The 24,795-nt window shown below is 41.0% G+C and overlaps 1 protein-coding gene across 3 annotated transcripts in view; it reads left to right on the top strand.

Annotated features, from left to right (window-relative positions):
- Positions 1-24,795, top strand: part of C5H4orf19 (chromosome 5 C4orf19 homolog) — an 85,778-nt gene that overhangs the window by 44,410 nt on the left and 16,573 nt on the right. The window contains exons 2-4 of one of the 3 annotated variants that reach the window (XM_036852645.1): positions 11,558-11,626; positions 15,731-15,806; positions 23,189-23,238. The gene's annotated coding sequence lies outside the window, so the exon portion shown is untranslated. The remainder of the gene's footprint in view (positions 1-11,557; positions 11,627-15,730; positions 15,807-23,188; positions 23,239-24,795) is intronic. The other 2 variants (XM_036852644.1, XM_036852646.1) reach the window with 2 other exon arrangements.

Here is a 24,795-nt window from a genome sequence, read left to right as displayed (position 1 = left end):
CACATGCTGCAGGTCAACTAAGCCACAGCTACTGAGCCTGCACACCACAACTAGAGAGAAACCCACGCGCCACAACGAAAGATCCCGCGTGCTGCAGTGAAGATCCTGCGTGCCGTAACTAAGACCCAACACAGCCAAAAATAAAATTAATTAATATTTTTAAATTTTTAAAAAATAATAAGTAAAAGCTGCATAGCAAAAGAAATGACAGAGAGAAAGGCAACCTATGAAATGGGAGAAAATATTTGCAAACCATAAATCTGATAAGGAATTCATATTCTTTGGGGTTTTTTTAGGTAAAAATAGCTCACAACTAAACAGTACTACTTCCGTAGGATGACAGTCTTCTTTATTAATTTCTTTAAATGTAAATTACACATACTGTAATATGATACACTAACATTCCGTTTAATATAGTGGTTTAACCTATAAAAGTTTTAGTATAAACAGAAAAATGACTGTGAAAAATAAGATTGCATTCTTAGATGAGAGAATTGTGGGTGACTATAAGGTATGGTTATATAACTTTTGACTATGAGAAGCATATCAGTGTATTTTTTTTTCATTTTAAATTCAACAAACGAGCTCCTTCTCTGTATGCCAGATATTGTTGAGGACCTGGGATAACAAAAAAGGATGAGGGCCTGTCCTTAAACCAGTCCTTGGACTCCTTGACTTGGCACTAGTACAGAGTTTGTCCATCCCCTCCAGAGTGCCAAATACATCTGGCAACCAAAGGAAAGCTTCAGTGTCAGATACTAAATGGTAGTGCAAATGAATGTAACCTGAGATTTTGCCCAACAAGCTTACTATGGTCAGTGAGCAGTACGTTCCTTGACTTTTTGAGATTGACTTGACCAAATCTGTCATGGGAAAGTCTCTCCTCTTAGAGCTTCCATTATCCTGAAGACCAGGTTACATAAATAAAGACCAGGTTAAAGAGAGAGAGAGAGAGCCCATGCAAGTGCACGCCAACCATGAATCCAAGACCCCTATAAATCAGTTACGTTCTTTGCATCTATTTTTAGAGAAGATATATCAAGGCACTGTTTTCAGTGTTCTACGGGTGTTAACACGTATACTTCTAACAGCTACATGGAATATATATTTATGGACAAAGAATTCAGGGCATAGAGAGATTAAGTGATTTACCAGTCACCAAGCTAGGAAGAAATCACCTTCACAATCCTCGTATTTCTCTTTAATTCAAAGTTCCATACCCGGCCCTCCCCATTTTAGTGTTGGTTTTGTTGAAGGACTCGCCATGTTCTTCCTTGGCACATGCTAGAGAGGATGCGAGTGACTTAGCTGTGCTACCAAGATTAACATTGACTTGAGCACAAATCTCCACCAGAGTATGTAGCACTTTCCTTTTTCTCCCCACCCCCCAAGTTCTCAAGCCAAGTTTAACTCCCTGAGATGGACAAATATTAACTTTGAGATCCTCATCACAGTGCGTGCGTCACAGGCCAGAGTCTAACCAGCAGGGAACTTTAGTCTCTTCCTGTGTCTCCTCTCACATGGACAGAGGAAGACAGAAATGCGGCCTCAGGTGTTTTTCTACAAATCGGTAGATGCTTGAGCCGCCTTGTTCTCCTTCACTTGGTAGTATCGGATTGTGTCTTTGCAGATATGTGGATAATACATACTAATTTTTAATGATCAAATAATCAAGGGAGTTCCACTATTGATTATCAGATCTCTGTATGTTTGTGTTCACAAGTCCAGACACATACAAAGAGATAACAAAAAACATACACGTGTAGAGGTCAAGGGACTGTAGCAGTTATGTAGTCCAAGCCTCTCAACTTATTAAAAAGGAAAGTAAACACCCAAAATATTATTTACCAAAATCGCATAGATGTTATTTTGAAAAAGCAGTCACATGTTAGCTCTCTATATACTATTACATTTTAAATTATTTTTTAAAATTTTCGTCAAAGTTATATATAGCAGGGTACAATTTTTAAAACCTGCTCGTTCTACGAGGTTTCATACGAGAAAGAACAGGTCCCAGACCCCTGCTCCTCATTTCCCTCCCAAGAAAGACCACTTTCAACTCTGCCTCCATATGCCTAATGGCAAGTAAGTATTGCCACCTCCTGCTTTTTCAGTTTGAGGCACCGCACATTAACTTTCACCTTCGAACATGAGGACTTAGCTCTTTATTCTCCTGGTCTATACCATGTGCAATTGCCATCCTCACAGTATAGTTATATCTCAGTTTTGATTAGAAAAGTATTCAAAATTTACATTATTATGACTATATGTGCTATTCAGAAATGGGGCATATACTAAACGATTTTTTTCTTATCAGCACAACTTATCCCTGGAGTTAATAATTTTCTTTTTAATTGTTTATTTATTTTTGTCTCTTTGGGGTGTGTGTGTGTGTGTGTGTGTGTTTTATGTACTTAACATTCATTCAGTACTGAAATATTTGCCAGCTGTCTAGATACTCTCTGAAGGTGTTTCATGATTCTATCAGTTTCATATCAGGTGTTATGTCAATTATGTCAGTTTCATGGGTCTGAAGAAGTCTCTCTCAGAAACTGCTGACCTGCTCATCCGGACGGGTTGCCCCCTTTGCCTGGTTATCTGAGGTCTTATGCATTACCATCCACAGAGTCCCTTTACTTCTCTCCTGTGTCAGAGCTATCTCCTAGACCTCACAGCTTTTTTTTTTTTCTTCCTTGTTTTATTCCTTCATTTTCATGGACCACATCCTACAGCAGCTCCCTAAGAAAAAGCATCTGGAGGTTTAAAGTTATGTAAGAACTTGCCTGTCTAAAATGTCTGTATTCTATCAATACCTCACTTGACTGATAGCATGATTGCATAGAGAGTTCTCTGTTGGAAATTATTTTCAAGCAAATTTTTTTTCTTCAAAATTTTGAAAGATATTGCTCCATTGTTTCCTTATTCACAGTATGGCTGTTGAAAAGTATTCTAATACCAACCACCGTTCCAATTCCCAGTCCTTTATACATACATAAAACTGTATTTTCTTCTCTGAAAGTTGGTTGAATATATTGAGAAATTTCACAATGATATTCCTCAGTGCCAGTTGTTTTTTTCTTTAATCCACTGCACTGGACACTCAGTGAGCCTTTTAAATCTAGAAAATCTACCCTCCAGTTTTGGGGAATTTTCTCGAATTATTTTGTTGATGTTTCTTCTTCTGTGGGTGTTTTGTTTTATTTTCTAGATCTCCTGGAATTCCTGGATTATTTATCTGCTTTTCTTATTCTTCCTCTCCTGTTACCTATTTCTTTGTCTTTTCACTCCAATTTCTTAATTTTAACTTAGATTCCTTCAATTGAAGTTTTTATTTATGCTGTCATGTTTTTAATTCCTAAGAGGTCTTTTTTTGTTCTCTGAATGCTCTTTTTTTAACAGTATCATTTTCTTGCTTCATGAGACAACGTATTTCTCTTATCTCTATGAGTTTTTTAATAATAAATTTTGAAATTTTCTTTTTACTCCACAGTTCCTGATCTCTCCGCATTGTTTTTTTGGTTTTCTTCAGCTATTTGATAATCATTAGTGTTCTCAGATATAAGAGTAAGGAACTAAAAACTGAAGTTCCGAACAAGAATGTGAGGGTGGGGGGAAGGTTGCACTTATCGATGATGACTTTTGTTGTAACGAGCTGGCTGAGCCAGCTGTTAGGGAACTTCTAATGTCAGTGTCTTTAGGGCTTTCCTCACGTGTTGGCCAGATCCTGTAAGAAAATACCTGCAAACTCTTGCCCAGCGGGTAAGGGCCTGGCTGCCAGTGTTTGTTTAGGAGATTGAGGGTGAGAAGTAGACTGGAGGAATCCTGGGATGCTTCGTGCCTATTTATTTACTCCATCCTCCTATCTTTATATGGTCCCCACCCTGAATATTGCCTGGACATCCCCTGTTTCAGAGACCCGAGGCACCTAGTGCTGCTAGAAGGCAGGTGGATGAGTGGCCACGAACTCAGTGGCCCTGAGAAAGCTGACCCAGAAGCTGGAAGCGGGACAGTGGGCCCCACCAGTTTTCAGGGAAGGGTCCTGCAAAGGCTCCAGGACCAGCAGCGGCAGGCGCCTCAGGCTGAGAGGAGGCTGAGGCCAGAATGGCAGGAGCGGCTGAACTTGGTTTAACAAGCAGCTGGCACCCTACCTCCTTTTGCCACTGCAAGCACCTGGGTGGCAGCATCCCCTCCACCTCAGCAGAAGCCTGGAAATTTATCCTGCGGTGAGGGCAAAAGAGAGGGCCGTGAATTTGAGAGGTGTGCCCTTCTGGCTTGGGGGCTTTCCTAAGGGTACAGTCAGGTGTCTGGCTGTGGCTTCAGTCACTGAGGCTTGACTGGCACTGGAGGATGTACTTCCAAGGTGGGTCAGGTGGGTTCCTCCCCACGGGGCATCTCCACTGCGCCAGTGTCCTCACAGCAGGGCAGCTGGCTTCCCTCAGAGTGAACCACCTGAGAGACTGTTACAGAAGCAATTATGCCTTCTCTAACCTAACGTTGACAGTCACACATCATCACTTCTGCCATGTTTTATTGAACACGCAGCCTTGATTCAGTGTGGGCAGAGGACTGCAATAGGATGTGATACCAGGAGGTGAGGATCATGGGGTCCCAGCTGGGAAGCTGGCTACCACACCTAAAACCATTCTGTGATGACTTCTCATCTTTTACTGCTTAGTGAAGAAAGGAGTATTTTTAATGAAATGAAGGTTAAATAGATACCCTCTTCTGAAGTGTATCTAAGGCAAATGACTGAGGTGATATTGAGAGAGGCCAAAGCAGTAATCCCCCATGGAGAGCCCAAGAAGAGTGAATGGGCACAGTGGGTTCCAGAAGAGGGTGAGGCAGGACCCTGGGTACTAGAAAAGGAAGGAAAGGAAGGGAAAGGCCAAAGGACTTCAGCCTCTCTGATGATTCAAGGCATCCAGATTTAAGTTGGAGTAATTATAGGCACCACATTTACAATTCCGAAATTTGTTCAGTCCAAAGAAACTAAAACAGGAGAATAGAGAGAAAGAGATTATTCATTTCAATTCTACAAACATTTGTGTGTTTCCTCTGGGATAGGAAAATAACATAAACATAACATAAAATAACATCAACATAAAATATTTACTGTTACAAGTTACCCTTTGGGTCTGTGCTAAAACTCTCCAATTATAAGTTTCCCTTCACTTTTGTGTGTGTGTGTTTTTTTTTTGTTGTTGTTGTTGTTTTTTTTGTATTTCCTGAGCAGAGATGAAATCGTGATTTGGGGAGCCAGGTAATTATCTTTCATATACTCAAGAAATCTGATTGTGACCTGGCTTGCTCGTCTTTCACTCACATTTGAAAAGTGCTTCTCTATTAGAGAGGAAGCAGCTTCATGACGGATCCATGTGTGTCCAGAAAAGGCGTCTTTTACAGTGATCCTGCCACCACCTTAACAATAAACAGTTATATTCCAGGCATTATTTTAGGACCTTTGTATGCCTTATCTCTAATCCTTATAATCGCGCTAGAAACAGCATCATCCCCATTCTACAGGTGAGGAAACTGAGTAATGTCTCTGAGTCCTGTGACTGTGCTGAAGTCATTTCCTCCCTCCCTAAGTGTTAATACTCTACTGAGAACCTAATGCCCAACATCCCACCCCTGGAGATTGATTAACTCCCAGCAGGGGAAGTTGGGCCTGGGGTCACTGCTAATTGGAGGTTAGTGGTGTGTGCCTGAGGGAAAATTGTCTGAGAAGTGCGTCTGCCCTTCAGGCCAGAACCCTGAAACCTTGTGCTGGAGCCACCAGGACTGGCTGAGGAATTTTGGAATTTCAGAAATGTTGTGAGGTGATACGAAAAGTTAAATTCTATTAAAGTAAAAACAAAGTTAATACATACTCAAAACTCATCACTTCCTAATTATTTTACTGTTTTCTGTGTTCTTGAGGGTATTTACATCTATCGTATCTGTGTGGTAGAAACACTCCGTAATGGTGCAAAACCATACATCTCTCCAGCTTTGTGTTCAGGGACCTAACATTGCTAGCTTGAAATCAGCCATGACAGAAGCATTTACACCATGGAAAGTGGCGAATGCTATAAAGTCTGGCTTCATTTAATATTTGGTTGCTTGATGACACTTAAGACTATGATGAAGAAATGTTAATGCAAGTTAAACGTAAAGGTTTGCTGAGTCTGTAGCTTTTACATGAGGATAACCCAAAAAATTCCTGGAGGAAGTTTTCTTCCAGTATTTAAAAGCTGTTGTCTGATTCAGCAAAGAACTAGTCATTAACAACCAAGTGAAATTCCAAGAAATGTGTTCCTATTTTCACTTTTGTCTAACTTATTAACTCAAATGAAAATATCAACTAACATTCAAATCAAATCTATGCTTACTGGCAAAAGAGTCTGGCAAAACTCAGTTAAAGCATTCTGTGAAAATAAGTTGGCCCTATGGAATTCGTTATAAAAAGAAACTATTGGGGTTTTTGTTATTACTTATAAACTGTGTGCTACACATGCTTTATTTATAATAAACATTTTTTTTTCTGTAGAACCAGTTGTTAAACATTGCCAGTGCACCACTGCCTGTGGGGTATAATTGATCTACAAATCTTGCACCTGCTAGAACCGCAGAGCAAAATTCTTGCATTCCCCCAAAGCACTGGCACAATTTTGAACATAGTTGAAATAGGAATACAATTTTTTATCCCATTGTTAAAAAAGAGAAGCTAAAAAGCATGCCAACTTCTTCTGGTGTTAAATTTTCTACATTAGTCCACCAGCGAGAGGGAATGCTGTCAAGAAATCTTCAGACTACCCCAAAGCAGGTTACAGATAAATGTCTCCTCATGGATTTTGTTGCCATGCATACATGTACCTTTTTTTTTCTAATGAAGATTGTAGGATCCTTTTCCAGCTATCTCTGGTTTAAGCAGCAGTATTTTTTCCCCCAAAGACAGTAAGTTAATACACTTTATGTATTACTATATCAGGCTAAGAAAACATTAAGGATTGAAAATTTGGGAATTTAAGCCAGTCTGATATTTACTTAGTTGAGTGAATTAAAAGTAGGTTAAGAGCTTATCAATTTCTGGTTTTGTTTTCCTTCTACCCTGTACCACTCTCTAGAAATACTCTAGAAATCTGTGGATTGTTATGCATATTTTTATATGCTCAGTTACTTAAATCTACTTTAATTGGTTTTGGACTGTTTCCACAAACTGGGTTTTCCATGTTGCACTCCACACTGTGGGAAGTGGGGCTGGCTGTTGATTTTAGCTTACAAATAAGCAAATTTCCTTTGACCGAATTTTTCATTTTCTTTGAGCAAACTTTAATATGCAAAATTTTGAAAACTGCCATCCTTCCTACCTTAATCTTATGGACATCTAATATTTATTAATGAAAAAAAATGAAGGAAGGAAAAAAACAATAGCTAGGGACACTTCCAATATTTTCTGGAAAATTGCTTACATACGATTAGGAATGCTTAAGTGGGAGAGATAAAAATAATAACTGGGCAAGATATATCTGACTCAGGTTTGTACAGGCATCTTGATGGAGACAGATGATGTCTGCAGAGTTCTTGGTTCCCTTAGAAAAGTAGGTGGATTGCCAAGTAATGGTGGGAAATACTGACAGTGCACGTTTTCTGGGTGATTATTAGGCAGCATTTTTTTCTGGTTTTGATGTTAAGAATATGTCAGGTTCTTTATTTTCTTGGGATGTCCATTTTACCTAACTTATCAGAACTGATAACTGAAAGGAAACCTTGAGGAAGTTTTTGATCTCTTGGGATTTTGTTGTTCGTTGGAAGAGAAGCAATGTTGGTTTTTGGTATTTGTGTGTGTGTGTGTGTGTATCAGTGGCATTTAAGGAAGCAAGAAGAAATAGGTAGTCCGTACAGAAGTACCTCTCTTTTTTTTTTTTTTTTTTTAAACTTTTGAAGATCACTGCTCCAGGAAACATACAGTTTAAATACAGGGTCATTTGACTGCAGTCTGAGCAGAATAGATAGATAATGCTTTTCCTGGAGGATGAGTGCACACACTGATGTTATAGCATCATGAAGTCTAGGAACTTAAGTCACAAGAACCCATGTCCAGGAAGCTCCTGGGAATCCATTCTAGTGTGGCCACAGTTGGGGTGTCTTCTGAACCTCGAAGCCATTCCTTGAATTCATCTCCTTTTAATCAAACCATACTGCCCTGGATCTAGTAATATGAGGCCAAACGTTGAGGGCCAGCTGGTGAACAAATACTTATTGAGCTTCCACTACATGCCTGGTGCTGGATTGAGCACCAGGCAGTTTCCTTATGCGATTTACATTCTAGCACAGAACAGCCTTAGAAGTGGGTGAAAATTCTTTCCTTTATTCATCTAAAATCAGTCGAATGTTTGTCAGGCACTCTGCTACACACTAAGGATGCAACTGTGAAAAATTCAGACTCCCTTGTATGCGAGGTATGGCAGGTACTGTGGGAGTTCAGAACCAGGACCACTAGTCCAGCCTGGGGGATCCAGGACACTTTTATTTCTGGAAGAGGCCGAGATGTAGTGAGAAGTCAGAGTCAGCCAGATAACATGAAGAGGGCTTTCCAGGGAGGAGAGAGCTCAGGGCAGTCCCAGTAAAAACTCCCGAAGTGTGAAAGAACTGAGGATTTCTCCTCATTACCCATCCCACCACTGTTTGGGGGAGTTTTGCAGATGGGGCACGGGGGCCACAGTGATACCAAGAGCAGGAGAGGGAGGAACAGGAAGTGGGAAGGGGTGTCGGAAGCAGATTCCAGTGTCCCTTTTCCCCTCCCTCTGGGTCTTCCCTGAAGTGCCCTCCCACCTCTGTCCAACTCTGCTTGTTTTCCTGATCTTCTTTTAGGTCTGCCATGGGTGCCTGGTCAAAGATCAGAAAATCACTTCATTTTGATTCCACATTTGCTGTGAACTAAAAATCAGTATTTCAGCACATGTGCTTTTTCTCGCAGTAACTCTGAGAGATAGGAAAGGGACATCATCATCGCCACTTTATGAAGGAGGACACTGGTGTCCTCTGTGTGAGTGACTTTTCTGGGTCCGCAGTTAAATGTGACAGTGCCAAGACCGGAGCCACATATCCTGGGACTTTGGGTCCCAGTCAACAGAATGTGGCAGCTTCAGGGTCAGTCAGAGTTCAAATATTGGTGCTCCCACTAGCTCACTAGAGGATAAAAGGCAGATTGCTGAACCTCTTTAACCTTTGCTTTCTCCCCTAATAAATGGGCTTAAAAATAGTATCTACCTCCTAAGGTGGTTGTGAGGGTTAAATGAGATAATGTACATAAAGTGCTTGATGCGTAGTAAGTACTCAGTAAATATTATAATTCCATTATGAATAATAGGTACTAAATCAGATTCTGTGATTACAAAATTGAATGAAACACAGCACCAGCCAGAGAGACAGACATCTACATAACTGACCACAAGGCCAAGGGATAGACTCTAAGTAAGCAGTTGCCATAGATGGTTCCATTTGGAGATGGAGACCAGGGGTCCAAAAGGCTCCACAGAGCAGATCGTAATGGCACTTTGACCCAGGAGGTAGAATTTCACTCGCCTTGAAAAGGTGAGCCCAGCTAATGAGACACAATTGTATTAGTTATCTATTGCTGTGTAACAAAGTACCCCCTCCCCACCCCCTGCATTAGCAGCTTAAAACAGCAAACATTTGTTATCTCACAGGAACCCAGGCACAGTTTAACAGGGCACCTCTGGTTCAAGGTCTCTCGTGGGGTTATAGTCAAGCTGTTGGCCAGGGCCGTGTTCATCTCCAGGCTGCATATGAGCTAGAGAACCTGCTTCCAAGCTCACTCAGGTGCCCATTGGCAGGCCTCCAAAGACCCACTGCCAAGTTCACTCACATGGTTCTGGCATGGCTTGGTTCCTCCTCATCTACTTTGTTCATCCTGTAGAGCCAGAGTCAGCACTTTTTCTGTAGAGGGCCAGAGAGTAAATATTTTAGGCTTTGTGGGTCATACGACATCTGTTGCAACTACTCAACAATGCTGTGTAGCTCTAAAGCAGCCATAGACAACTCATAAATGAATGGGCATAACTGTATTCCAGTAAAACTCTACTTAGCAAAAACAGGTGGCCTGACCCCTGCTCTAGATCTCTACAAGGACAGCAGCATGGTGTAGCAAAAATAATACTGGCAGGGGACTTCCCTGGTGGTCCAGTAGTTAAGAATCCGCTTTCCAATTCAGGGGACGCTGGTTCGATCCCTGATTAGGGATCTACAGGAGGAACAAACTAAGATCCCACGTGCCGCAGGACAACTAAGCCTGCACGCCACAACTACTGAGCCCGTGTGCTCTGAAGCCCGCATGCCACAACTAGAGAGCCCACGTGCCACAACTAGAGAGCCCACGTGCCACAACTACTGAGCCCATGTGCTCTGGAGCCTGCGAGCCACAACTATAGAGCCCGCGCACCACAACAAAAGACCCCTTATGCTGCAACGAAGATCCCACGTGCCACAACTAAGACCTGACGTAGCCAAATAAATAAATAAATAAATAAATAAATAAATAAATAAATGTATTTTTTTAATAAATTAAAAAAAATAATACTGGCAGTCACAGCCTCTTAGGGCTGCAGTTCCCAATCTGTAACACATGTGGGCTAGAGTAATATTTTCTCAGGGCCTTCCCACCCCAAAATGCTGTGACTCTAACTTTAATCTTTATTCACAGCAGTTTAATAGCCATTTATTTGTTCTTATTGTCCCTCTCTACTAAGACTAGTAGCTTAGCCAGGGTGTCAAAACACTTCACAAATCTCACTGTAGAATGGGAGAAATTTAGCGAGGGACAGCTTAATTGACATGTTCAAGTCCCTCCTTTAATACATGTAGTCTCAGTCAGTCGTGGCGTGGCTGGCCAGCTTGGGGCAGAGAGTGATGGCCTCTTGGCAGCAGGGCCCTTGCCTGCCTACACAAGAAAAGAGAGGCCCAGGAGCTGGAGGACCATTAGCATCATAATAAAATCTGCTGGTGATTGATTGCTTACCTGTGCCAATACCATGTATGCAATCCATGGGATAACAGCTCTTAGGTTCTTAAGATGCATATACTTAAGGAATCACAAATAGTGGAGTCTCTACAACAGGTACATGAGAGTTGACTCCCTGCCCCTGAAAATGTCCCTTGAAGTAATTGCACAGAAACCTGTCCCTAACTTTTCTTTTTTGCATTACACTTACAGTTAATATACAACCTGGTTTTTCTAGAACAACCATAATGTCAGATCAAGGTCACTCAGAGGTTGAAAGAGGCCTGGATTACTTTGCTGTTGTTTTCAAGGCTATTCATATATTAAAGAAGTAAAATAATGACAAAGCAGGATTATGAAAATTGAAGGATATTTTAAATGCTTATCTGTACAAATTTGCAATATTGCACACATGCATAAAGGTGATAAAATTTTCCTATTCTCAAGGTAAAGTATTAGTTCATAGGGAACTGCTGGTGATTTACTAGGGAAACGTGGGGCTGAAGTTCAAAGCTGTGTGATGAACATTGTTTTCTTTCAATCCTGTCCGTGTAGCTCTGGGCATATATTTGGAGATACTCGTCAAGAGTCTACATTGAGGCCCTTCGTGAATGGGAAGCCCAGGTTAGTTGACCTCCTGTGTCCCATATTCCCACATTTCCTACCTGCCCCCATGATGATAGGCTTGATGACATGAATCCTGTCATATTGAAGACTTTATGGTGTGAATAAAAAAGCTTGAACTTTGAATCCTGGCTCCACCATTTACTAGTTGTGTAACCTTATATGAGTTAGTTAAGCTTGCTAAACCAGTCTCCATATTCATAAGATGGAGCTTGTAATGATTATGTCACAGAGTTGCTGGGAAGAAAATGAAATAATGAGTGTCAAGTACCAAACACATACTGGATATTCAAGTGTCAGATACCATCACTACCACCACCACCACACACACACACACACACACACACACACACACACACACCACACACACATACCAGATCCAGAGCCCAAGTTTGGGTTTTGAACATCTGTTGAGTGTAACTACACTGCCTTCCTGGGCCCAGTGAAGAGTCCTATGCCCACAACTTCCCTGAGCTCCCGTTCACAAGTGAACTGACAGCCCCACAGCTGCGGTGACTTGGCCCCCAGGCTCTGCCTCCATTTCATCCCCTCACCTGCCCTTGGTAAATGAAGGTGTGAGAGACAGCATGCAGCTCTGAGACACACTTCTTAGGCCACTTATGTGAGAAAACTGAGACAGAATAGGACTTTATAAGTAGAAAAGGTAATATCCAAAGGGCATTGGAGCACCTACAGTTTACAGGATGACTGTCAGCCGTTTCTCCTGGGGTCCCTGCTGTTAAGAGGGACCCACCTTAAGCCTCTGCCTGGGAAGAGCTTGTGCCGCAAAGAGAGAGAAAAAAAGATTAACTTAATAGAAGTTAAAAATTTGGGTCTGATTTCCTGGCATCTATTGTTCAGGGTCTTTAAGTGTTCGGGAAAAGAGGATTTCTGCCTGTATAGGTAATTGCTGGGCAGGTTTCCCTTGGTCTTTTACCTGTCTAGAGCTCTGAATTTGAAGAGCGGTGATGCCTTGCAGATCCAGCATTTCCTGGTTTATGATGGAGAAACAGCCTCCTGGCTGTCTCTAATGACTGGGTCCTATAGATCATCTTTACTTTGTATCAGAAGAAAATTAGGAAATGGAAAGGCAAGAAAATCAAAATCATGTCACACGTTACAGTTATGTAAAGTTTATAGTCAGCACCATGGACATTGAACTTGGAAACTGCAAGGAGGGTAACTTTACTGAAAATGGAAAGTTCCAAAAATGTTAAGCGATAGAGAAAAATGGTTAATTAGCTGGCATAATATATCTTCCGTTATTAATTATATAATAATTAATTGGAATAATTTGCAGCCATTTAAAAAAATCATCATGGGGACTTCCCTGGCGACCCAGTGGTTGAGACTTCGCCTTCCAATGTAGGCGGTGTGGGTTCAGTCCCTGGTCAGGGAGCTGAGATCCCACATACACAAAAATAAACTCAAAATGGATTAAAGACCTAAATGTAAGGCCAGACACTATCAAACTCTTAGAGGAAAACATAGGCAGAACACTCTATGACATAAATCACAGCAAGATCCTTTTTGACTCACCTCCTAGAGAAATGGAAATAAAAACAAAAATAAACAAATGGGACCTAATGAAACTTAAAAGCTTTTGCACAGCAAAGGAAACCATAAACAAGATGAAAAGACAACCCTCAGAATGGGAGAAAATATTTGCAAATGAAGCAACTGACAAAGGATTAATCTCAAAAATTTACAAGCAGCTTATGCAGCTCAATATCAAAAAAACAAACAATCCAATCCAAAAATGGGCAGAAGACCTAAATAGACATTTCTCCAAAGAAGACATACAGATTGCCAACAAACACATGAAAGAACACTCAACATCATTAATCATTAGAGAAATGCAAATCAAAACTACAGTGAGATATCATCTCACACCGGTCAGAATGGCCATCATCAAAAAATCTACAAACAATAAATGCTGGAGAGGGTTTGGAGAAAAGGGAACCCTCTTGCACTGTTGGTGGGAATGTAAATTGATACAGCCACTATGGAGAACAGTATGGAGGTTCCTTAAAAAACTAAAAATAGAACTACCATACGACCCAGCAATCCCACTACTGGGCATGTACCCTGAGAAAACCATAATTCAAAAAGAGTCATGTACCAAAATGTTCACTGCAGCTCTATTTACAATAGCCAGGACATGGAAGCAACCTAAGTGTCCATCAACAGATGAATGGATAAAGAAGATGTGGCACATATATACAATGGAATATTACTCAGCCATAAAAAGAAACGAAATTGAGTTATTTGTAGTGAGGTGGATGGACCTAGAGTCTGTCACACAGAGTGAAGTAAGTCAGAAAGAGAAAAACAAATACCGTATGCTAACACATATATATGGACTCTAAAAAAAAAAAAAAAATGGTCATGAATGAACCTAGGGGCAAGACAGGAATAAAGACACAGACCTACTAGAGAATGGACTTGAGAATACTGGGAGGGAGAAGGGTAAGCTGGGACAAAGTGAGAGAGTGTCATGGACATATATACACTACCAAACGTAAAATAGATAGCTAGTGGGAAGCAGCCGCATAGCACAGGGAGATCAGCTCGGTGCTTTGTGACCACCTAGAGGGGTGGGATAGGGAGGGTGGGAGGGAGGGAGACGCAAGAGGGAAGAGATACGGGGACATATGTATATGTATAACTGATAAACTTTGTTATAAAGCAGAAACTAACACACCGTTGTAAAGCAATTATACTCCAATAAAGATGTTAAAAAAAAACAAACAAAAAAACAGGTATGCAGATGGACATAAACTAAAACAAATCCTGGGAAAAAAACTGAGCATCTGACACAGGTTAGATTGCTATGATTACAGCTGGCTTTTTTCTGCCCTTTTCCCAAACTTTGTATATATTTGTGCATGTGTGTGTATAATCACATCTATTTTATATAATATGTATTTTACATATAAATATGTACACATACAAACATCTTTTTTTAATGAGAAAAGTTCTTTAAGCATTTGGAAAAGATTGGAGATATTTATGAGCAGAGCAGCTGCAAAAGAAAATAAAAGTTTTTATACTTAAAAAAAAGTACTTAGACTTTGTACCAAGGACTAAACTTTAAAATCCATCAATAGATGAGTGAATTTTACACTTTATACTGCAGATGATCGTGCTTTACTGAAGTAACTAACTAGGGTCGTTCTTTTTTTCCCGTAGAGATTCTAGATATCAATCACGGTTTTGTTTTCCCTTGGTTTAAATGGCATTCCTCTTTGATCATTACTTCGCACTGGGAAAAGATATTTCCTTGTGCAAAGTAGTGGTTAGCTTCTCATAACCTCAGACAACAAAGGGCCCCTGTGTGAGGACGAAGGAATTCCTCTTGGAATACAGGGAAGGCCCCCAGCTGAATCGTATCCAAGGAAGATGCTGCAAAGCTTGCAAAGCTAGTTCGGAGAAAGGAGCCCAGCTGGAGATCTTTTCTTTCTATTCAGATATTGGCCCTGCTTGAGGGGTGGGGGTGGGGGGAAGCCCATAAAAGGAAACCCGAAAACAAGCCTGAATGCATTTACAAATGACAAGGAAAAGTTAATTCTGGCAAGCAGCCTTGGTGCCAACTCAGGCTTATCCTGTTTAGAATTTAACTCCACCTGGGGAGAAACTTTGTGTTTCTTCTCATGGAAGTTAAAGAAGGCAACAGAGATGGGCTGTATGGTGTAAGTTGTGAATAAAAGCCTGTCTGTGGGTAAGTCACAGGCTGGCTCAGCCCCCCTCGGCCACCTCTGCTCTTGGCCCGCCGTGAGTCCCACGTGTTGCTGCCACTTATTATTGTGGACTGCGAATCTCATCAAGCCGGGCCCTGAGCATGGCGTTCGCAGTCCTCCTCTGCCTAACTCCTGTGGGTTTATGTGTGACCATGCTTCCTTTTCCACCACCCACAAGCCTCTTCCCCTCCAGCCACCTTCTCATGCCCTTCAGCTTCCCCTCGACCTCGGGGAGGGTTTCTAGAATGACACGTAGTACCTGCGGGTGGACGCTGGCATGTCCTGGGCTTTGGGTAAATGCCAGTACCCTTCCCCCTTCTTCCCTTTGCCCTTCTTTGAACTTAAATTCCTCTTCCTCTCATAGGTACTAAAGTTCCCGGTCAATGATAGATCCTTTCGCAAAAGCCAGAAATCAGGGCAGTGATGAGAAGAAATGAGAGGTGAGGAGAGTCAGCCCTCTTCTTCATTGAGGGCCCCTCTTCACCTGTAGATTAAGAATGACGAGAAGGGGCTTCCCTGGTGGCGCAGTGGTTGAGAATCCGCCTGCCAATGCAGGGGACACGTGTTCGAGCCCTGGTCTGGGAAGATCCCACGTGCCACGGAGCAACTGGGCCCGTGAGCCACAGCTACTGAGCCTGCGCATCTGGAACCTGTGCTCAGCAACGAGAGGCCGCGATAGTGAGAGGCCCGCGCACCGCAATGAAGAGTGGCCCCCACTTGCCACAACTAGAGAAAGCCCTGGCACAGAAACGAAGACCCAACACAGCCATACATACATACGTACATACATAAATAAAAAGAATGTAAGCAGACAAGAATAGCATTTAAAAAAAAAAAAATTAAAAAAAAAAAAAAAAAGGAATGACGAGAAGATTAGCCACTGCCATTTTTGTGCTTCTGCTACCTACTTATCCTGATCCATGCATTATCTATAAACCTCACATCTGAAAAAACAGAGGCCCAGAGAGGTTGAGAGATTTGCTTGAGGCCACACAGCTATAAGTAGTGGAGCTAAAATTCAAACTCAGGAGTTTCTGAGTTCTCCAGAACTCTCCCCTCTTTTCACGACACCAAAGTGCTTTCCCAAAGGCTCAAAGACTATTAGTCACCAGCAGCACTTGCCCCCAACATCTGTGGTCAAACAGTATCAGGACATGTAAGAAAGACCCGTTTCTAGTTCCAGCGGTGGCTCCAATAGAAAACTAAACTTGGAGTATAAATTCCACTCCATGTACAGATAACTAGTTAAATATCAAACTCAGCAACGCTCTATTTACTAATAGACCCATGGAATGTGATCCCTTCAGGGGTTTGATGTACTTGAAAACACCGTAAAAATCACCATTTAAGAACCTGTAGACCAGTACCATCTAACAGAATTTTCTGTGATGAGAAAAATGTTCTGTGTCTACCCTGTCTGATACGATAGCCACTAGCTGCATATGGCTTTCAAGCACTTGAAATGTGGCTGGCTGATGTAACCAAGGAACTGAACTTTTAATGTACTTAATTTTTAGTAATTTAAATAGCCACCTATGGCTAGTAGTTACCATATTGGGCTGTGTGGCTCTAGAATATTCTGACAGGTTGATTGCTGGTCCCCACATTTTCATGATGCTTTGCCTCTAAACTCTATTATGTCACTGGATCGTAATTATTTGTTTTTGTTTTGCCCACCCCACCAGGCTGTAAGCAGTTCATCCTGCTAAATCATCTCTTTTTAGCACATGACCTGGCCCATGGTACTAGGAATTAAATAATTATTGTAGGTTAAATAAATGGATGGGAGTCAGCTTTTTTCAAAAGCATCATTGTTATTGCTTGCTATCATCTGGTTTACCCTTTCTCATGACTTTGCTCTTAGGACTAAATTGGTTCCCAAATCTTCAGATAAAGCCCAGACTGCTTACTCGTGAGCACATCTTTCTTTCCTCAAAGGAAATCACTTCTTTCACTGATTATTTTCGTTATTTGCCTCAGTTTCTCTAAATGAATGTTTCTATTACCATTTCTTGATTTTTTTTTTTTAAGTGTTTCAGACATTATATATTCCAGTGTGGTAAAAGATGGTTCAGCTTCCACCCCCTGCCCCACCACACAGAAGAAATGTTCCCACTCCCTACTGAACGCCCCCCTCTAGTTTTAGTTAGATGAATAACTAGTATTTATTATAACTATGTAAATGCAGTTCACAGCTAAGCCAGGTAGGGAATTATAATTATATTTCCTTTCCTGAACATCTTTTTCTCTGGAGGTAACAAATGGCTCGTTTTTTTCATCTGTTCAGTATTCTACATCCTTACCACTGATTGGACCCCAAAGTCTTTCCCTATTGTATATATCTTTCTCTTTGGGACACTTCAGTGATTCTATCAATTTCATCTCTTAAAAGAAAACTGCCCAGAGCCTTCTCATCTTCTCCAGTCAGAATGAGCTGTCCTCCAGGCTGTGCGCATTGCTGGCATTCTGGGATCTCCCATCACCATCGTCCTGGGGGTTACTTTTTTCTCTCTCCTGTGTTTAATGCCCTATTTCCTGTATTCCTTGCCTTCCGCTCTTGGTTTGCTACCTCATTTGTTTGTTACATCTTCTAATAGTCTCCTTCCCAGCAGGGGAAGGTATATGAATGGTAACATTTTTGAGACTTTTCTTATCTGAAAATGTCTTTATCATACCCTCTCACTTCATTGGTAGTTTAGAATAGTGTGTGTGTGTGTGTGTGTGTGTGTGTGTGTGTGTGTTGAAGTCTAAAACCATTCTGATCCCCAGCTCTTTGTATATGATCAGTTTTTTCTTTCTTGAAACCTGTAGGAGCTTTACTTTTATGTCAGTTCTATTTAATTCTTCATGTCTTTATCTCCTTTGCGAATTTATATGAGATTTCCTCATGTTTTTCTTCTAGACTCTCCATTGAAATATTCATTTTTGCTGTCTTGTTTTAATTTCCAAGAACGTTTTATTGTTGTTCTCTCATTATTTTTTTTATTGAAGTATAGTTGATTTACAGTGTTTCAGGTGTACACTCAGTTATACGTGTGTGTGTGTGTGTGTATATATACGTTTTTAGATTCTTTTCCATCATAGGTTATTACAACATACTGAATATAGTTCCCTGTGCTATACAGTAGGTCCCTGTTGTTTATCTATTTTATATATAGTAGTCTGTGTCTGTTAATCCCAAATTCCAAATTTATCCCTCCCCTCCCTTTCTCCTTTGGTTTGTTTTCTATGTCTGTGAGTCATTTTCTATTTTGTAAATAAGTTCATTTGTATCATTTTTTTTAGATTCCACATATAAGTGATATGATATTTGTCTTTGACATTTCACATACAAGCAATATCATATGATATTTGTCTTTCTCTGTCTGGCTTACTTCACTTAGTATGATAATCTCTAGGTCCATCCGTGTTGCTGCAAATGGCATTATTTCATTTTTTATGGTTGAATAGTATTCCGCTGTATCTATGCACCACATCTTCTTTATCCATTCCTCTTTCGATAGACATTTAGGTTGCTTCCATGTCTTAGCTATTGTAAACAGTGCTGCAGTGAGCATTGGGGTGCATGTATCTCTTTGAGTTAGAGTATTCTCCAGATATATGCCCAAGAGTGGGATTGCTGATCACATGGTAACTCTATGTCTGGTTTTTTAAGGAACCTCCATGCTGTTCTCCATGATGGCTGCACCAATTTATGTTCCCACCAACAGTGTAGGAGGGTTCCCTTTTCTCTGCACCCTCTCCTCCGCTGCAGTCTTGAACCCCTCAAAGTCATCCACGAGGGCTGGGATCAACTTTTTCCACACTCTTGTGTGTGTTGATATCTTGACATCTTCCTGTGGGTCACAAATGTTCTTAATGGCATCTAGAATGGTGAATCCTTCCCAGACTTTTCAATTGACTGTGCCCAGATCCCTCAGAGCAATCACTGTCTATGGTAGTTATAGCCTTTCAAGTCATATTTCTTAAATAATAAGACTAGAAAGTCAAAATTACTTCTTGATCCGTGGGCTGCAGAGTGGATGTTGTGTTAGCAGACATGAAAACAACATTAATCTCGTTGGACATCTCCATCAGAGCTCTTGGGTGACCAGGTGCATTGTCAATGAGCAACAGTGTTTTGAAAGGAATCTTTTTTTCGGAGCAGTAGGTCTCAACAGTGGGCTTAAGATAGTCAGCAGACCATATTGTAAACAGATGTGCTGTCCTCCAGGCTTTGTTGTTCCATGTATAGAGCACAGGCAGAGTAGATTGAGCATAACTTTTGAGGGCCCTAGGATTTTCGGAATGGTAAATGAGCACTGGCTTCACCTTAAAGTCACCAGCTGCGTTAGCCCCTAATAAGGGAGGCAGCCTGTCCTTTGAAGCTTTGGAGCCAAGCATTGACTGCTCTCTAGCTATGCCGTCTTAAACGGCATCTTCTTCCAATGTAAGGCTGTTTCATCTATGTTAAAAATCTGGTGTTTAGTGTAGCCACCTTCATTAAGTGTCTTGGCTGGATCTTCTGCACAACTTGCTGCAGCTTCTATATCAGCACTTGCTGCTTCACCTTGCACTTTTATGTTGTGGAGATGGCTTCTTTCCTAAACCTCATGAACCAGCCTCTGCCGGCTTCAGACTTTTCTTCTGCAGCTTCCTCACCTCTCTCAGCCTTCACAGAATTGAAGAGAAGTAGAGCCTTGCCTTGGGTTAGGCTTTGGCTTAAGGGACTGTTGTGGCTGATTTGATCTTCTACTCAGACCACTACAACTTTCTCCGTATCAGCAATAAGCCTGTTTCACTTTCTTATCATTCGTGTGTTCACTGGAGTAGCATTTTTAATTTCCTTCAAGAACTTTTCCTTTGCATTTACAACTTGGCTGAGTGGTGCAAGAAGCCTAGCTTTCAGCCTGTCTGAGCTTCTGGCATGCCTGCCTCACTAAGCTTAATCATTTCTAGCTTTTGATTTAAAGTGAGAGATGTGTGACTCTTCCCTTCACTTGAACACTTAGGGACCACTGTAAGGTTATTAACTGGCCTAATTTCAATATTGTTGTGTCTCAGGGAATGGGGAGGCCTGAAAAGGGGAGAATGGGGAACAGCTGGTTGGTGGAACAGTCAGAACACACGAACATTTATCAATTAAGTTCGCTGTCTCACATGGCTGCGGCTTGTGGCACTGCAAAACAGTTACAATAGTAACATCAAAGATCACTAATCACAGATCACTGTAACAAATATAATAATAATGACAACATTTGAAATAATGTGAGAATTACCAAAATGTGACACAAAGACACTCAAAAAGTGAGCAAATGCTGTTGGAAAAATGGTGCCGATAGACTTGCTCAGCTCAACGCAAGGTTGCCACAAACCTTCAACTTGTAAAAACAAAACAAAACAAAAAAACATGCAATAGTTACGAAGCACAATAAAACGAGGTGTGCCGGGACTTCCCTGGTGGTCCAGTGGTAAAGAATCCACCTTACAATGCAGGGGATACAGGTTCGATCCCAGGTCAGGAAACTAAGATCCCACATGCTGCCTGGCAGCTAAGCCCACGTACCACAACTACTGAGCTTGCGCGCCTCAACTAGAGAGCCTGCATGCCACAAACTACAGAAGCCCGTGCACTCTGGAACCCGCGCACCACAACTACAGAGCCCACACATCCTGGAGCCCGTGTGCCACAACTAGAGAGAGAAAACCCACACGCCACAACTAGAGAGAAGCCCATGCACTGCAATGAAGAGCCCACGCACCGCAACAGAAGATCCCATGTGCCACAACTAAGACCCAATGCAACCAAAAATAAATAAATGAATAATAATAAATAATAATAAAACGAGGTGTACCTACACTGTAATCCAAGGCCGAAAGTGATCAGAGCCATCCAAACAGTTAAAGATTCTGTGGAAATTAAAAGAACGGAGTAATTACCTTTAGGTGGGATTTTTTTTAAATCTTCATGGAGTTTTGAAGGATCAGTAGAATTCTGCAAAATACCAATGGGCGTGGAGGCTTGCCAACTGGGGGGAACAATATGTGCAAAGGTATAGAAATAAGAAAAAGTGTATATAGACATGTTTAGAAAACAGTGAAAAATCCAGATTGGCTGGAAATAGTAGTGGCTAGAGGAATTTCAGGGATAATCTAGGAAGGCCAATTGGTACCATATTGTGGCAGGTCTTGAATGCTTAGCTGGGGACATTAAAGATTGGTAGGCAGTGCAGAGCCAGTTAAGGCTTCTTAAAGGAGAGTGACTTGTTGAGAGCTATTCTTTGCACACCTAGCTCCATCTCATTCTTTGGGTCCCAGTTTAAGTCCTCCCTCTTCAAAGGTCCATCCCTCACTCTAAGGAGGTTCTCACTTGGAACTCCGAATTGCCACATCCCGTTGGTTTCCTACAAAACACTTGTAGGAAAGTTGTAATATCTGTCTACCAACCACATGGCAAATTCCAAGTTCTTTAAACACCAGCCAATCCAGAATATTCACTCTCCCACACATAGGGCTGTCATTCTGTAGGGCACACAGCATGGTGTCCCATGCACTGCAGTTTAGTGGTGCCTGACACACAGTAGGGGTTGAATTATCTGGTGACTAAATAATACCCCATCCTTTCCTGACTTCTCTTTGTCACATTCCCTGTGCCTAAAAGGCCCTCCCTCCACACTTCACCATCATCATTTTTCTATCTGCCACAGTTCTTCCCATCTTTCTATGAATGCATAGTTCAGGTGCTGTCAGCCCAGTTACATAACCTCCCAATCCTGAACCCCCTCAGCTCTTGTGTTCCTTTGATGGCATTATGTGCACCCTGCCTAATATTTTAGTGATTTGTAACCTAACCTTTTCTTGTCTCCTTGCCCTTCCCAATAGATGGCTAGCTCCCTGAAGGCCTGGACTTTGTCTTTCTTGTGGCTTCCTTTTCAAATAATATTTGAGTTGAATTCTAAGTACTTGGTAAAAATTAAGAATAACATTTATGTGACATTTGAGCAATGTATTAGATTTTAAGGAATTATTAAACAGTAAGAAGTAATACTGAGTGAAAAGACATTGCTGACAGAATATGAAATTGAATTTCCAAAAGGATATAACCATTCTAATGCTATATGATAAATTTAAGGCAAAATTCATTATCCCAAAATGTAGTTTACTTGGGAGTGGGCTAAGAGCATTTCTCTAAAAAGTTTTGTCTGTGTATAGTGAATTATTCTAATAATCACAGAGAAGTTGGTAAAAATCTGAACATTTGCTTTACTTTCTCAAATTCTATACCTTGTTATTTTCATTATAAGCAAAACTATTTTCTAAATTAAGTATTTTATTGAAATATTATGCATATATTCATTGAAACTTTGATTGTTTGATATGTCTCCAAGAAGTAAATTCCTTGAATTATGTTTCTGCTTAGTTGAAACTTTACCCATCAGAGAAGAGGTGTATTGTCATGTAATGTTTATCAACAGCAATAACTAACAATAGCTTCTGGTTATTGAACAATTCCAACATGCCCAGCATGTGATAAGCAGCTTTCCTGTTGTGCCATTTAAATCTCACTATAATATGTTATAGATGAAACACTGACATTTGGGTAAATTGTTAATTGATCATTAATTATCAGGAGCTGGGCTGCAAACTCAGGCTGGCAAATTTCAAAGCCCTTGCCTGCCTGGGCTAAATGTTCTAGGCCAGGAATTCTGTTCCCACACATCACTGCCTGGGCCCCTCAGGAAACACTTTCTGCTGTGGCTTTCAAGATGCAACTTGGCTGTGAAAAGGAGGCAACTTGTAGACCTCAGTTTTGAACTTTCTTTTTTTTTTTTTTTGGTTGCAGGAAGAGAAGTTAAACTTCTAGAGAAACCTAATGGACAATCTCCACAACAGGTAAGCTGTTCTTTTTTTTTATGCTTTGGGAAGAAAGTCTATTCTTTCCACTTTCTGTTACATTTTCTATTATTCGGTCTTCCACTACAGTTCTTATTACCTGAAACATTAAAGCCAGTAGACAGAGCAATCCCCAAAGTCTATTCTTTCTGACTCATTCAGGTTTGAGTAGAATTCTGTTACTTCCTTTTTACTTTTGTTGTTTAGGGGATACAGTTCTAAAACGGGACAAATGGTATGACCCATACAAGTCTTCACACTGAAAGGTTTATAATATGGGGCTGAATCAAGAAGGCTGAGTGTTACCTTGTTTGAGCTCAGCTAGAAACGTGCACCTCAGGCCACTCCCAATTTTTCACCATTCTGCACATGCCCAAAAATGACCCCCAAAACACAGCAATTATTCATCTGGGACTTACAATTAAATTTTAGCCAGTAGATAAATTCACAACTATGGAATCCACAAATAATGAGGACCAATTGTACATATAAAGCATGTGGATTAACACCTGGTACATAGGAAACTCTGTGTAAGTTTGCTGTTTTTATCGTCATTCTTATTATTCTATGTTGTTAAATATCCTGAGGGTCTTAGACACCTTTGAAAAGTTTTAGGCCCAGGGAAATGATAAGATTCAGATTTATGTCTTAGATCATGTGACTTCCATGTGGCAAATGTATTATTTTAGAAGACACAGGTGGATGCAGGAGACGAGGATTTTGCAGTAAATTCAGGTAAGAAAAATTGATAATGTTTTAGGACAAGGCAAGGGTAGTGCACACGTAGAGAAAAGAGTGGGCTTACTAAGAAAGAGAGTGTAAGTGGTAGTATCCCCTGGAATGTGGTCCGGAACCCCACCAGCCCCATTATCTGCTCACCTGTGGCCACAAGTCTCCTCCAATCTTTTCCCGAGATTACTCAGGTGCTCCTTGCCTTATGTAACATGTTGCATGACATAGTTTAATCTCATACTTTTAATACTCTATTAGTCATGTATTTATATATCTGTCTTCCTTGCTAGACTGTGAACTCTTTTCAGCTCCCTGGAATCAAGTTCAGTACCTGTACATAATAGGTGCTCAGGAAATATTTGGTGCATGAATGATGGGTGGTGAGCCCTTTAACAAACTGCAGAGATCTCTACCTCTTTGTGTCCTAGTTACTAGCAGAGTGTCTTGTCCTCAGTTAAGTGCTCAGGGATATTTGAGACCTCAGAACCATGCTCAGTCTTTTCAAGTGCAAAAACTATTTTTACTGTACTTCAAAGAAACATTGGTGACCCAATTCTGCACATATAGGGTTTTCTGCAAACATGGGACAATCTGTTTTTTCTTGTCCTCTGACCAGTCCATGCTTCCAGCCTTGAGTCTAGAAGCACATTTATAAAATAAGGTGGTTGGGCGGTAGGATGTTCTCTAAGATTCGCTGAGGTTTGGGCATCTAGGATACTGGGAATTACCCAGAACTACTTCATTGCAAGCATCCAGCCCTGAGCTGTGCTTGCTTTTAAAGCTATCATTATTTATAGCTTTACAAGACTGTATTATATAAACGTC

This window comes from Balaenoptera musculus, chromosome 5 (genome assembly GCF_009873245.2).
Source record: "Balaenoptera musculus isolate JJ_BM4_2016_0621 chromosome 5, mBalMus1.pri.v3, whole genome shotgun sequence".
Taxonomy (NCBI): domain Eukaryota; kingdom Metazoa; phylum Chordata; class Mammalia; order Artiodactyla; family Balaenopteridae; genus Balaenoptera; species Balaenoptera musculus.
Note: the sequence above shows the minus strand (reverse complement) of the source record. Positions and strands in the feature narration are given on the sequence as shown.